General features: G+C 46.1%; 1 long non-coding RNA gene across 1 annotated transcript in view; it reads right to left on the minus strand.

Annotated features, from left to right (window-relative positions):
- LOC113609179 (uncharacterized) overlaps nucleotides 1–15167 on the minus strand; it is a 314685-nt gene that overhangs the window by 68591 nt on the left and 230927 nt on the right. The window contains exon 4 of the long non-coding RNA XR_003428534.1: nucleotides 6500–6624. This is a non-coding gene — a long non-coding RNA (uncharacterized LOC113609179). The remainder of the gene's footprint in view (nucleotides 1–6499; nucleotides 6625–15167) is intronic.

Genomic DNA, 15167 nt, shown 5'->3' on the forward strand with positions numbered 1-15167 from the left:
CTGTGCCTTAGTTTCCTCACACTTTAATGTCAGATAGTAACTACCCGAAGGGTTGCTGTAAGGATTAAATGCATTAACATTTGTAAGATGTTTAGAATGGCACCTAGAACACATTTAGCCCTGTGCAGATGTGAATACAATTAAAAAGCTGGGTTAAAACCTCTGTTCCTCCTTTGACTAGTTAGGAGATCTTGAGCCCCTCATTTCAACTCTGAGTCTCAGTTTCTTGTTGGTAAAATGAGACTGCTTTTACGGCCTCACGAAACCATCTCACAGGTGGTGAAATTTGCTGAAACTGTGCATGTGGACGTGTTTGCCGGGTGCCTGGCACAGAACTGGCAGCTAATAAATGCTAAGTGCTACCTCGAGCTGAGTGTTTAAAGTATTCCCAGATCCCAGCAAGACAGAAAATGAAAGACGTCGGTAAACAGTGCCAGGGAAGCTCCTGCATACGGCAGCCCCGAGTCACCAAGAAGAGCGTGTGCCAGCCAGCACTTTAATTTTTACTTATTTCACAGAATAAGGAGCCATGTGTGTGCCGAGCTCCCACCCAGGTTATTAGAGAGACATATGTAGTACATCCTCACAGATTGGCAGGGTTGGAAAACAAGGAGAAGTGAGGGAATACCTGGCGAAAGGTCTTTAAATAAGTGAGATGGATCTGGCTCCAGCAGACTCAGTGACATATAGCCCGGAGTATTAAAATAGCACAGAGAGGGACTTCCCTGCCAGTCCCGTGGTTAAGATTCGGCGCTTCCACTGCAGGGGGCGCGGGTTCCATCCCTGGTCGGGGAACTAAGATCCCACATGCCGTGTGGCACGGCCAAAAACAAAACAAATAGCACAGAGACACAAGAATCCATGAGAGTCAGATACTCACAAAATAAGAATGATGAGCCTTTCTATCTTAGGAAGAGGAAGATGTACAAGAAGGTAAGCTTCTCTATGTAGAAAAACAATGAAGACTTCCTAAAATCAATTCCAAAATGCCTTCAGGAGGGTAGGATGTTCGACACCAGCCACAGGAATCAATCAGCCGGCATACTCCCTACCGAAGTATAATCCAGTGTCTCTCTGTGGCACAGTGACAGGATCTGGGGAAGTGACACAAAGTAATATTCAGGGACTTTAGCAAGATTTCTTAATTCTGCTCTTCTTCCTGAATGAGTTTTAAAAAGACACAATTTGGGTGGGTGAGGATTAACATGACTACCTATGTAAAATGCCCGATGTCTGTCCTGAGTCACAGTAGGCATAATGGCACCTATGCTGTCGTGATGATCACACGGTCGCTATATATGAGTTCAGTTAGCCAGCGTATAGTGGTCATGGAATGTGTCATGGGGATGGTAGCAGGCTGGGGTCCCCAGTGCTTGGTCCTGAATCAGTGTTGGGGAGCATCCTCCTTAGTGACTCAGAAGTATTGTGTTCCCAATTCCACTTCCAAGGAGTCTAAGCTCCTGGATAGCAGGGATCATCTTTCACATCTTTGTGGCCTAAGCATACCTTCACTCATTCACTCAATAAATATCCACTTAGGATGGATATAATAAATATCCACTTAGGATGGATAAATATCCACTTAGCACTTAGGATGAGCCAGGTGCTGTGCAGGCACTACCACTAAAAATATGAATATGATAGGATCCTTGCACTTGAGGAGCTCATAGTCCAGCCAGGGAGGCAGACAACAAACCTTTAGTAACATCTGTGGGTGCTGAGGGGGTTAAACAGAAAGGAGGTTCAGAAGAACTAACTGACGAGATTACCTTGACCTGCATAGAGAATGATGAGAGGACATTTGCTTATATGATTGCTTAACTGAAAATCAAACGTCTTTATATGTGTGTGAGAGAGGGAGGGAGGGGGAGAGAGAGAGAGAGAGAGAGAAGGAGGGGGAGGAGAAGGAGAGGGAGGGAGGGGGAGCAGAAGAGGAAGAAGAAGGGGGAGGGCAGTTGATAAGCAGGGAAATTGCAGGCCATTCAGGAGTTTGCTAGCCTTTGCTTCAGCAACTTAGTGCTTTTCCTCAACTGGATGAGGCAGGTAATGGGTCTGGGTCCTCCAAGGATGTTATGCACTGAATGTGGCCCCCCAAAATTCATATGTTGAAGCCCCAACCCCCAATGTGATGGCATTAGGAGATGGGGCCTTTGGGAGATTATATGGGTTAGATGAGGTCATGAGGGTGGGGTCCTCATGAGAAGATTAGTGCCCTTATGAGAGGAGACAATAAAGAGCTTGTGTGTACCACTCTCCCTCCCCTGCTCACACCAAGAGGGAGTCATGTGAGCACACATCGAGAAGGTGGCCATCTACAACCCAAAGGGAGAGGTCTCTCCGAAAGCAACCAGGCTGGCACCTTGATGTTGAACTTTCAGTCTCCAGAACTGGGAGAAAGTAAACTTCTGTCATTAAAGCCACCCAGTCTGTGATATTTGGTTCTGGCAGCTCAAGCTGAATGCTACAGGGATAAGTGCCATTCTTGGGTGCATCAAAAAGAGTAGACCCTCGGGTGATCAGGACTGTCTAGAGCCATGCATCATAGAGGGCCTCCCCAGTGAGGAGTGTGGAAAGTGTGCAAAGGATTCAGCCAAGAGCCACTGAGAGTTGACAAGTAAGAACTATGCTGAGTCTGGAGGGACTAGGGTTATTTGATAGAAAATAGTTTCCATTGGCTCCCCATTTTCTATAGGATGAGATCTCAACATGTGAGGCCCTTTACAGTCTGGCCCAACTCCATCTCCAGCTTGACAACCAATCCTCTTACACATAATTGATAGGCTCCAGCTATACTTAGTCATTCACGGGTTCCCCAAATATCTTGCGTTAATCCAGAGGTACATGGTAAAATGGTTAAAAGCCAGCCTGCCTGCCCTCAAATCCAAGCTCCCACTTACCAGTGTGATTCTTAGCCAAGTCATTTATCCTGTGCCTCAGTTCTTCCCTTTATAAAATGGGGATAATAATAGTACTAACCAAATAGAGTGGCCATGCACAAAAATTACATTAATGTCTGGAAAGTGTTCCAAAGAGTACTTTGTATTCAGTAAGTGCTGGATAAGTATTTCATCTTATGAAATTTTATTTCTACTCAAATATCACTTAGAATGTCATCTGTTCTAGGCGATGTTGTCACTTCCTCCTGTGGGATCTGATAGCTCTTTAACCTGACTAATTAGCACAGTATGTGAGGTATTTGTCTCTCTCTGCACGACTTATCTTCCCCTGGCCTGGTCCAGTGTGTGTCACCGAGCAGGCAATCCACAAACACACATTGAATAAATGAACATGTGCAAGGGTGAGAAAGGAAGGAAGGATGCATGTAGCCATGCCTGCAGGAGTGAACGTGACCTAAGAGTGTCAAAGCCAGGAAGAGATTGCACCTGGAGCACCATGTCCCACCAGTTTTCAACTCCTCCAAAGGAGGAGGGATTTAGATACATTACAGGTAAGAACTTGCTGAAATGTTTAGACACTGGGAACAGTGTGCCCGGACCTGCAATAATCTGTCCTTTAGAAAGAAGCTAGGTTTCCCTCTGTCTGATATCACTGAGGCATTTTTTCCAGACCCATTAGGATACATTGGTTTCAATGGCAAAGGTGGAGCAGATCCACGGCATGTAATCCTTAACAACAGAGAGCAAATGGATCACCAGCGGGTGTTTAAAGGTTCCCAGGACTTTTTAGCATTCAGTACACGGCCAGACAGATAAATACAAAGGTGATAAACAGGTTCCAGGAGCCCAGTATCAGATACCTGCTTGTTCTGCAGGTCTGCCCAGGCATCCCAGCCAGTCAGCCGGTGCTCAGCGGCAGTGACGCCTATCAAAACCGTCCTCCCCAGGCCCACAGGCTGTCTGTCTGGCCAGAAAGCTCCACCGTCTCTCCTCCCCCAAAGCAAATGCAAAACCCATGCTTTTCCACTGAGGCTGCCCTTTCCTGACTACCTTGATGCTGCAGTTCTAGTCACACTGTTGGGGTCACCGGGGACAAGGAATCAGCTCCCACCCCAACTAACATTCAGGCAGAGACCCTGGCGATAAATATTTTAATATAAAGTTTACTGTTTGCCCACATGAATGGAAAGAACTTGCATCTGCCAGTGCCACCTGTGCCCATAGAACTGCAGTCCAAACAGCTGTATCCCAGGAGAGCCCAGCTGTGTGGAGGGAGGAGAGGGCGGGCTGGAGGGAGGGGCGGAGGGAGGCGGGTGGTGGGTGGAGGAGAAGGAATTAGGAGGAGGAGGCCCAGACCCAGAGGAAGGAGGGAGGGAGAGGCAGGGAGATCTGCTGGTGACCAAGAAATACTGAGATTAGCAGGCAAGCCTCCTAGAAGACAGGCTGTATGTCCCCTGGGCTGGGCTGAATCTCATCCTGTCAGGATGGAGGGGGGAACAGTGTGTATCTGACTCAAGTGTGTAGAGCAGGTTTCAGAGGAGTGGGCGTCTCCTTCAAGCTGGTGCAGCTATTTGTGGCCATGCAGCCATATGGAACCCCTGGAGGACAGCAAATGCTCTCACCTCCTGCCAGGCACTGGCCGCCCCAGTCCCCATGGTTTGGCACCAGGGCCTGAACCCCAAGCATGTCTTCTCCAGTAAGGAAGGAGGGAGGCTAACCCTGGAACCCAACTGGGAGCTGACAAGGGGAAAAGGGTCATTCACATGCTTAGTTCAGGTGGTTTTGGAAGGGTCCAGCGGGGGCTGCCCTTCCTGGAAAGGTAGCCATCACTTCTTCCATTAAGCTTGTGAAAGCCAGCCATGGCCTTTGCCTGGTGGGTGAGAGTGGGGCCAGCTGCTCCCAGTGGGGTATCAGCCAGAGAGGGGCCAGGCTCCTTCTGACACCTGAGTCACACAGGCTCACGTCTTCCTGGCACCTGCCTGTTGCATAAGCAGGTCGATGGCCGATGGCCGGGCCAGATAAGCCTCTCCCCCGGAAGAGGAATGCTTCTAACACGCCCTTGGTTTTGTGTTTACTCTGTCCCCTCTCTGTTCCCTTTCTCCTTTCTCCCTTCCTGGGGTTACACCTTAGAGATTAGGGTTGGTCTCTGACAGAATGTGGCTTTAGTAGATATTTGATTTCTACCAGCCCCTTTTCTGGTCATATTTATAGGCTCTGTGGAACTCCCAGCTCCCTTCCTTGGAGAGATTGGCAAGTGTCTGGGGAAGCGGGGGCCAGCTACTGTGATGAGAATGAGGCTCTTGCTTTCAGATGGGGGAAGGGGAGCAGTGGAGAATAACATGTCACCCGGGAAGTATGCCACGTCCATTCTTCCCCTCTCTCTCTCCCCCTCCCTTGCCCTTTTCCTCCCCGTCTCAGCCTCTCTCTTATGCTCCTGTCCCCCTTGCTCTGCGAGTGACCGTCCATCCATCTCCCACTCCTAACACTGCCTGTGTCCATCCCAGCACTGCAACAGGCATCCGCTCCCTGGAATTTATAAAAGCCTCATAATATGAACTGGACTTCTGAGGGTCCATAGGTAGGAATAGATTTTGTTTTTTAACTTTTTATTATAGAAAATTTTTTAAATTCATAAAAACAAAGAGAGTTGTCAAAATAAAGGGCCCTATGTACCAATCACTCAGCTATAAAAACCACCAACTCTCCACCTCTCTTGTTCCATCCGTAACCCTCACTCCCCAAACATCCCCACACCCACATGGGATTTTTTTTTTTTAAGAAATTCCAATCAGTCATGTTATTTGATCCATAAATCTTCATGGGAGCAGTCGGACTAAAGCACTCACCCCCCAGACCGTCTTAAGCCCCAGAAAGCAGCTCAGGCCTTGGCCCACGCCTGCCTTTGGGGATGGAAATTCTGTGACCACCCTCAGTGTTTCAGCACGTGTATCTCATCCTCTTGACCCAACGGTCCTCCTCAGAAAACCGCTGTTAGAAGCAAATCAGTGCCCCAGCTCATGGACAGTTTTGTCTAAGGCCTTAGGCAATTTCTTGTTTTTGTTCCCAGAAGAAATCATTTTATAAGCAAGTCGCCTATCAGAAAACACACCTGCACGCCAGATTGGCACAGCTGTATGGGAGCAACTGCCGATCCATCTGCGGAACTATCTAAACAAGGAAGACGTGTGATCTGATCATCAAATGACTCTTGGTAAATGACAGCAACACATGCAATATTCAAAAGCAACAGATAAAAGAAACTTGGGCTCTCTCCACAGAGAAAAACCCCTCAAATAATGCTCTCCCTACACCCCACCCCCAATTTGATGAAATCTATTCATTGAGCAAGAAAACCAACTTGGTTCTGAAGATGGTCACTGGGAGGCCTGAATTCGGGCCCCTCATCTGATTGCCAACAATGTCCCTTGGCCCACAATGGGTGACCTTCCTTTATGCAACTTTTAAATAATTCATGGAACCAACTATCAAAAGTTTATGGTTTAAAATCTGGACCTAGACATTTAGACAGAATTACATCTATGTTTACGCCATGGTAGAAAGTGTATCATTTAAACTCAAGAGGTCTGGGTAGGTCCACTCACCTGTATGATCCTGAAGCAATTACTTTACCACCTGGGGTTCTGCTTTCTCATTTGTGAAAAGGAGTAAATCATCATCGTTCAGTCTCCCTCACTGGTAAGTAGGTGCAGAGTCAGGAGATGAAATTCTAGAATGATATCATGAAAAGAATAGGAAATAAATTAATATTTGAATGTATTATGTTTATAAGAAACTCATATTGAGGATTGAAAATGTATAGTTCTTTTGGTTGAAGTTAGAAATATATATATATATGAATATATGTATGATTTCAACTTTCTGAAAAATACAAGTGATGATAGATGTAAAGTTCTTAGACAAATAAAATGATCAGACTCTGAATGGTAAGTGTTATTAAAAACTAAACATAGTCAAGCACAGCGGCCACTTAGCCCATGATCAGCGGTCCTTTAAGAATGTTCACAACATCGAATAATTAACGAGTAACCCTGAGTTTCCATGCATTCGGGTCTCCCAGGATGATGCAACTACAGGGCAGGGAATGAGGTTACATGGTCTCCCCAGGAAGGCACCATCTCTACTCCCATCTTAGCCCCTCCTAAACAAATGTCAACACTTCAGCTTGGCTCAGCAACCATGATTTACATGAAGCTGGGACAAGCACATTCTGCACAAACTCTGAAGGAGAATAGAAATCCCCACCTTTTCCCCAGCAAGGATGGCAGCTATGACCCCATCTGACCTCCACCTGTGGGGTGCAATAGGCATCCTTTGTGTGGGATGGCAGAGTCCCTGGGAACCACATGAATTACTCAGAAGTGGACCTGGCCTTTGTGAGGAAGGTGGAAGGGAAGGACTTTGGGTTGGAATTCAGGAGAGTCTGGGCTGTTTCTGGCTTATCCTGGGTAACCCTGGGTCACTCAACTCTTCTGGGATGGCTCCACTTGTCCATATATTCAGGATAATCCTATCACCTTCCTTCACCCTCATAGTGTTGACAGGAATCTAAAATGTGTGTGAATAACATTTAAAAAAAGTATCAGTCCTCAAAGGAATAATATAATTGCATAGAAAATTCACATATGTAAAGTCTCATTCCTGACAAACGGGTGTTTGCCAGAGGGGAAGGGGGATAGGGGATTGAGTGAAATAGGTGAAGGGGATTAAGAGGTTCAAACTTCCAGTTATAAAATAAATAAGTTACCAGGACGTAATGTATAGCACAGGGAATATAGTCAATGAAAAAATAAGTTAAAAAATAAAATGTGTGTGAAGATGCCAACAAATAAATGAATAAGGTCCTCAGGGAGTTGAAGTTCTAGGGCTGTAATACGTTCAGTACTACATTGGGTGACTTTTATCTTACGATTCCTGGTAGACTTTAAATTCACTTGCAGGTTCAAATCCCATCAACTCTCAACATTCTTTTGTGCTCAGATTCCTATTCCTTTACCCCCAGATTTCCATCCTTTTTGGCCTTTCCTTAGAGAGCAGGCACCCTTCCCTCCCCACCCACCCCACAAACCTTGCCCCATCCACTCTTCTGGGGCCAGCAAATAACATTTCCTTCTCATTTCCCATCCCTCGTGTAATCTGCCAGCTTTTTGTGATAGCAGGAGAATTCTGGGAGTTTCATCTTCTCGCATTTCCTTGAGTGGCATGTGCACTGGACCGTGCTAAAGCTTTGGTGGCAGCTGGGGATCAATAATCAGTGCTCTCACCCAAGTGACTCTCTTGGAGAGAGTTGCCTGGGAAGCATTTGAAGCTGGACCCAGTAACAAATCTGCCCAACTTTCCAGGGTCTCTGAGGATACCCTGCCCAGTTCCCCTTAAACCAATTTCCCAGTCCAGCAGAAAAACCGGACAGGATTGTATTGAATCTCTTGCCCTCCACTGCCCCTCACTGCATTCCCAAATCACATCTGGCTTCTAGCACTTTCTTCCAACCAGCATTTAATCCTCAGCGGTGATCCATTTAAGAAATTTAATTTCATTCTCCACCCTTCTCTCCCCACCCAACTTTGCCCATAAAAAACTCTTCAGGGAATTTTCAAATTCTGACATCATATGAATTCTTCTTTGTTCTGCAAAGTACTCCTCAATGCCTAACCCATCTCCCAGCACCACTCACAGAGATGCACTGCATGTTCCCAGAGTTTGTAGATCTCTCATTTGCTGGCTGCTTCTTACAACAGCCTGGAAGTTCAGCCTTTTAAAAATCAATCTGACTCTCTGCTTTCCTCACCCCCACCTCACAGTTTGCACAGAATGGTGGTCTGTGCACAGAAGTCTCCTGAAGGTATTATTAGTTCTTGTTTTTGGAACCACCCCCAGGGCTGCAGAAAAGCACCAGCTAAATGCCCTCACACAAGGCCCTCATGGGACTATTTACAGCCGTCCACACGCCCAACTCCACCCTTTCCACAAGGAGCATTTCTGGAAATTTCTGGAAATTTGGCTGGTCAGCTCGAAATCCCAAGTGCCATCAGAAAACCTTAACTAGAACCTGTGAGTCTACAATGATCAGGAGAAATAATGTTAATGGTAATAACTAAAGTCACAATTAAAATTTGTATTTAAAATAAAGATCACTATTTTTGTTTTTGAAGATCACCCCGTACCAGGCTCAGTGCTAAGTACTTTATCTGCATTATAATCATCAGAAAACCTTCAGCAGTAGGTACTATTATTATCCCCATTTTTCAGATGAAGTTGAGGCACGAGGCAGTGAGCAACTTTCTCGAGATCACACAACCAGAAATTAATGGATTTGGGGTTAGGCTTAGGCTGTCCGACTCCAAAGCCCACGCACGTGTCAGTGGACACTGCACTGCTTTCCTGAGACCAATATGAAGTAGCTAAAGCAAAGGAGAGTCTTTATTATAAGCACCCTGGGGTGGCCGGTGGAACCCAAGAACAGGAATTGGGCCGCGGGAGCAATTGGTGTCAAGGACTTAAAGGCTGTCAGTGTGCTCTGGGAGCACGTGCGTCATTCCCAACTCTCTCCTAGCAGCGACTCTCTGCTTGCTCCCCCGGGTCCTGTGCCAGGAAGTGTGGATACCATCACACATTAGAACTTCAGACTGATCGTGCTTGCTCTTCCCAGATTTGAAAATGCCTTGGGGAGGGAATGATCGGCAGGGGGGAGAGTCACAGGAAACCATGGCAGCTCCCTCAGTAGCCACATGGGTAGGATGGAGGGCAAGAGAAAGAGCAGCTCCCAGGAGGAAGCTAGTCACTTCCACAAGGAAAAGGATGCTGGGAAGATCTTCAAATGGGTGTGCCTTAGAGTGACCTTGGGTAGGTTAAGTCGCCTTATGAAACCTGGATAACTCATCAGAAGGATGGGAATGACAGCATGTTCCTTCTAGAGCCATTGTGAGGACAAAATAAGAAATTGTATGTAAATGCTTGTCATGGTGTCCGGCACATGGTAAATACCCAATAAACATTAGCCATTAATATTATTAAGTCTGAGTCATTGCAAGCTCACAGTGCCTGGCTCAGTATTTTTTTTTTTTTTTTTTTGCGGTACGCGGGCCTCTCACTGCTGTGGCCTCTCCCGCTGCGGAGCACAGGCTCCGGACGCGCAGGCTCCACGGCATGTGGGATCTTCCCGGACCAGGGCACGAACCCGTGTCCCCTGCATCGGCAGGCGGACTCTCAACCACTGAGCCACCAGGGAAGCCCCTGGCTCAGTTTTATTCTTTATAAATAAACATTATTATACTAAATCCCTTGGCACAGAAGATTCTCAGAGCCAGTACTTTTTCCATTTTGGAAAAGTGGGAAAAGAGCTAAGGGAAGAGTTGTGATGTCCCCAGAAGGATCTGTTCTAGGATTACAAAGGACCTGGCAGGTGTGACAGGAAAGCTGGGTATAAGTATCTTTAAATATGTTTTCTCTGAGTCTACACCCTCGTGTATTTCATGGCAGACCAGAGATTTGAGTGCCCTGAAATTGGATGTGAGTTTTGCATTTCTGCCTGCCCTTCCTCATTGCCAATGTTCTGGTCTCCTTGGTCTGTCACTCAGCCTCCCTGAGGCTGGCGAAGTGGATGAGACCACAGGGATCTGGGAGTCCTTGGCTATGGAGGAAAGAAAATGGATTCCTTGCTACCTCTGCCTTAGTCCGCAAAGCCATTTACGGTTTGGGAAACTTCCAGTGCTGTCAAGATCTCTCATGCCTGCTTCCCACCCCCTCCTTGGACTCAGTGAGTCCAGCATTAGAGAATATTTCTTTGGTTGGCAGGTTGGGGCTGAAGAACGGAATCAGTCACTCGGAGCCCTAAATGCCAAACGCATCAGTCTAATTTATTCAGACAAGTTTTCTTCTGTGTATTTTCTATACTATCAAACTCTGTATCCTTCAGTGAAGACATTTATCTTGGATGAATAAAATCTCTTAATGGTTTAATAAAAAACACTTAACTCAGTTTTCCTAGTTTTATGAGTGCCTTGAGGTCCTTTAGGAGAGCAGACATCTTTGCTGGGATCACTGAGGGAAACAGAATTATTTTTCTGCCTTTTGATATATTATTTTCTGGAAGGAACAGTTCCAGATGCTCATCATATGCTCGCAAATTCTCTGAAGCTCCATCAAAGGACAGGGTATTCTCCGTGATGAACTCAGTGGTGTCCCTCCTTCCTTCCACAGCCGACCTGCCAGTCCCTTCAAAGACATCCTCTCCTTCTTTATTCCTTTCTTTGCTGAAATAGCATCTGTGCCATTATCATCACCAATTTGTTCTATTCAGAATAAATGGAGAAAAGAGTCTGGAGGTCAGTTAGAACCAAGTGCCAGAAGCAAAAACCAAACAGGAAATTAGGTTAGTAGAAATTTTATGAGGACAAGAACAACTGGGGAAGGGAAGGAGGACTCCATGGAGAGAAATGGGGGAAGAGTCAGAGAGAGAGAGAGAAAACTTGGAGAGCCAGGAAGCAAGACGTGGGCAAGGGGAATGTGAGCTGCAAAGGGAGAGAGTGAAGAGGAGAGGGGAGGGGATGGATCAAATAGAGAAGTCAAGGTCAAGTGAAGAACTGGAGCACCACACCTGAGCACGGAACATAAGAATACAACACGCACCTCGAGGCAGGAATCCTAGAAGGGAAACTGGCAAGAATGGGCGTCTAGGAAGAAGAAGGTAGAGTGATGTGGGAGAGAGGGAAAGCAATGCATTCAGAGATCAGAGATGGTTAGAAGGAAGAGTTTCATAATTAGAAAGGAGCACAGAGATGGTTTTCTTTCTTCTTTTTTTTTTTTTTTTTTTTGGCCGGGCCACACAGCTTGAGGGATCTTAGTTCCCCAACCAGGATTGAGCCCAGGCCCTCTGCAGTGAAAGCGGGGAGTCTTAACCTCCAGGCCACCAGGGAATTCCCTCGAGATGGTTTTCTTTTTACTGATAAGTATATACAGTAAATAAAGGCTCAGAGAGTTTGTGACCTTTCATCCATCCATCTGTGCGTTCAGTCACTCATTTGGACATTGAACAAGTACTTGTTGAGCATCTTCTATGTGCCTCGCTTCATGCTAGGCACCAGGGACACCACGTTGAACAGAACAAACAAGGTCCTTGCCCTTAAGGAGCTCACAGTCCGTGGGGGCATGTGGACAAGTGACCCGGCAAGGGCAGCCCCGTGGGATGAGAATGATGATGGTGCAGGGGCCGTGGGAGCCTGCAGAAGAGGGCCCTGACAGCCGTGTAGACCAGGCAGGGTAATTGCAGGCCTGGAGGCTGGCCACCAAAAGCCTCCAGCCTCAGAGGAGTTCAGTGACAGAGCCTGAAATGGAGGCCCAATCTCCTGGTTTCCAGCCCCCTGTATCCAGCTGCCTCTGGGGTTTGGTTGTGTCTCCTTCAAACTCCAACATTCTGACAACTCATCTCTAACCTGAGTACAGAGGATCAAATCCAATAGCAGCCTCCTTTGCTGTATGTCAGGAAATCCTCCAGTGGCTCACTATTCCCTTCAGGATCAAATCCAAACTCCTAGCATCCAGGCCTTCCTCCATCTGAGCTGTGTTTACCCTCCATCCACCTTATCCATTCTCCCTTCTTCCCACTGTGTTCTAACCACACTGAAGTACTTGAAGGTGCATGAATGGGCCTTCATTCTTTTACAGATAAGCCTCCTTTTACTGGGGTTTATTCCCTGTACCTGCCCAATCCCATCCTTACAGTGCTCGGCCTACACATTGAACTCATCCCAAGACTCAGCCCAGGTTCCACCTCCTCTTAAAGAGCCCTCTCCTTCTAACGTCCCTCTCCAAGCAGTGTGACCAGGTGTCCCCTCCCCTAGGCTCACGCTGCAATTCTCTCAGGGCAGTTACCACACCCAATGTTTTAATCATCTCTCGACTTGTCTGCCTCCCCCAGTAGACCATAAGGCAGGGGAGGTAGCCTGTTCATTCATGTTTACCACTGGTGCCTGGCATAGCTCTTTACTTACTCAAAGTGTTGAATAAATGCTTGGGGAGCTGACTCGAAATGAGCCCCCAGTGAGTTGAGTTCCAGGCAACCTCTAATTCACTTTGGAATGCCTGATCAACCTTTCCTCCCAGTTGAAACAAGACAGATTTTGATCTTCAAAACAGAACTGTAGGCTTCCCCATGGGAGACCATTAGATGAGGCCTCCATCCGGTGAGAGCTTGTGTTAGGGCACCAACATGGCCCAGGGGAAGTGGCAGGGTTGAATTTCAGCTGTTGATGCTAGCTTCCCATTTTACAGAATCCTAGAGAAGTTTCAGTGGATTTGGCTCCTATAATCAATCATGAAGAGAACAGAAGGATCTTAACTTCTTCGTTTATTGCATTGTTCCTAGCTGGTTAATTCATTCATATAAAGCACCGGGCTAGATACTTCCCTTCTAGTGTATCCTCTCGGTGTACATTTATTTTGATATGCTCGGGGTACAGAGTGTTACTGTTCTTCGCTGAGTAAACTTTAATCAGTGTTTTCCTCATTAGCCTATGGTAGCATATAAGCTTATGGTTCATGCAATTCATTTTATCTTTTTAAATTTAATAAGACACAAGTTGGATGGTCATTAAGGGTCTCCTGTTGCGCGTGCAGAACCGAAAATAAACACGGATAAAATTAACTCTGGTTCATTCTGTTCAGCAAGAAAAGTTTTATCCCTTGCAGTTATCATAGTTAGGGCCACAAAGGCAAAGTTGGGAAGAGCTGTTTCCATTTCCTCCCCCTTCCTGTATCCATGTGACATAAATAACACAACAGTAGGTCTGGCTAATTTGGTCATCCTAGTAGCTGATTTGCATTAGCACATGCAGCCTAGTGGACTTCATTCTTTTAGAATCTAAAGATGAAAGAAAAGAAAACTGTCTCTGCCTTTGAAGAATTCACAGGGACATACCCAGAAAATGACAGTGAACTGATCATTGGATGTTGGTACATAATGTGATGACATCTGGGGCAGCGCTGTGCATGGGGGGCAGAGCATATCAGGGAGGCCTCACGGAGGATGTAACCCCTGGGCATTATTCAAATAGCTCTGGTACAGAGGAACGCCAACCACCATTCCCAATACAACACATTGGGACAAGGCTTTCTGTGCAGAAGACTATGCCTGTTCCTAGAGAAAAGTTCTGGGTCCACCTAGATTCTCAGGCTCCTATCTGGGTTTCCAGAGTGAAGGTTTGAATTAGGGCGTTATCTGGAAAATGGCCTTCTGGTAGTGCTCCAATCAGAAAGATACACCAAAAAGCATAAACCAGCGTTTAGCCAATGGTCCGTCCCCCGACCATCATCCTCTTCCCCAGAGCCACCCACAAGAGCAAAGTCTGATAAGGTAGGTGTTTGCTCTGATCATCCTGGTGGGGCTGTGTCTCAGGTGGACACCCCCATGGCATTGGTCATCCTGGAGCTGGGGAAGGGTCTTACCTTCTCTCCAAGAAACAGAACAATCCCTTGTTTGTACCTGAATCCCTTGTTTGTACCTCTGATGAAGGGCTTAATGAAGGAAGGGATCACATTGAAAAATTCATCTCAGATTTTTATCCCCAGAATCAATCAACCTTTAGGATAACAGAATTTTCCATGCCCCAGGCTTTCCTTTCAATGATTAGTACCAGCACAGATGTTGGAAAATGTTAACAGCGGCCTCTACCGTCCAGACATAGTATTACCACATACTTAAATCTTGTCTAGATATTTTAATATTCATTCATTCGTTTGTTCACTCATTCATGCATGCAGTTATTTTTCAGTAAACATTTATTGAACATTTACTATGTGTCAAGCTAGTAAGATAATGTGATTCAAAGGGTGCAAGAATGAGTGCCTCCTTCCCCTTTCCCTAACCTCGAATTTTCTCTCTCACTGGTCCAGACGTAAAGCCTGAGATTTGCAAATTTCTCTCTCCTTGGTATTTAGGCATCATAGTCCTCTGTGACAATGCAGAGGGTTTTCAGTTTAAGATAACATATTACTCCTTGGTAGTCCTTAACACTTTAGCAGAAATTAGTTTATTCTATCAGAAAGAAGCATCCTTGGGGTGAATAAATACACAATGTAAGCATGGATTAATAGAAGGATAAAAAGTGGTCTAATATATGCCCCTAGAAAGAGTAGTGAAATGAGACCCAAATGGCTAGAAAAAGAGAATTGAGGACATTAGGCACCTGGAGAAAAGAGGGAGGTCAGAGAAAAGCAGTATAACTGCCTTTGGAGGAAGAGTTCTCAGCTCAAATC

This window comes from Aethalodelphis obliquidens, unplaced genomic scaffold (assembly GCF_003676395.1).
Source record: "Aethalodelphis obliquidens isolate GAN/ISIS:26980383/991018 unplaced genomic scaffold, ASM367639v1 scaffold55, whole genome shotgun sequence".
Classification (NCBI taxonomy): Eukaryota; Metazoa; Chordata; class Mammalia; order Artiodactyla; family Delphinidae; genus Aethalodelphis; species Aethalodelphis obliquidens.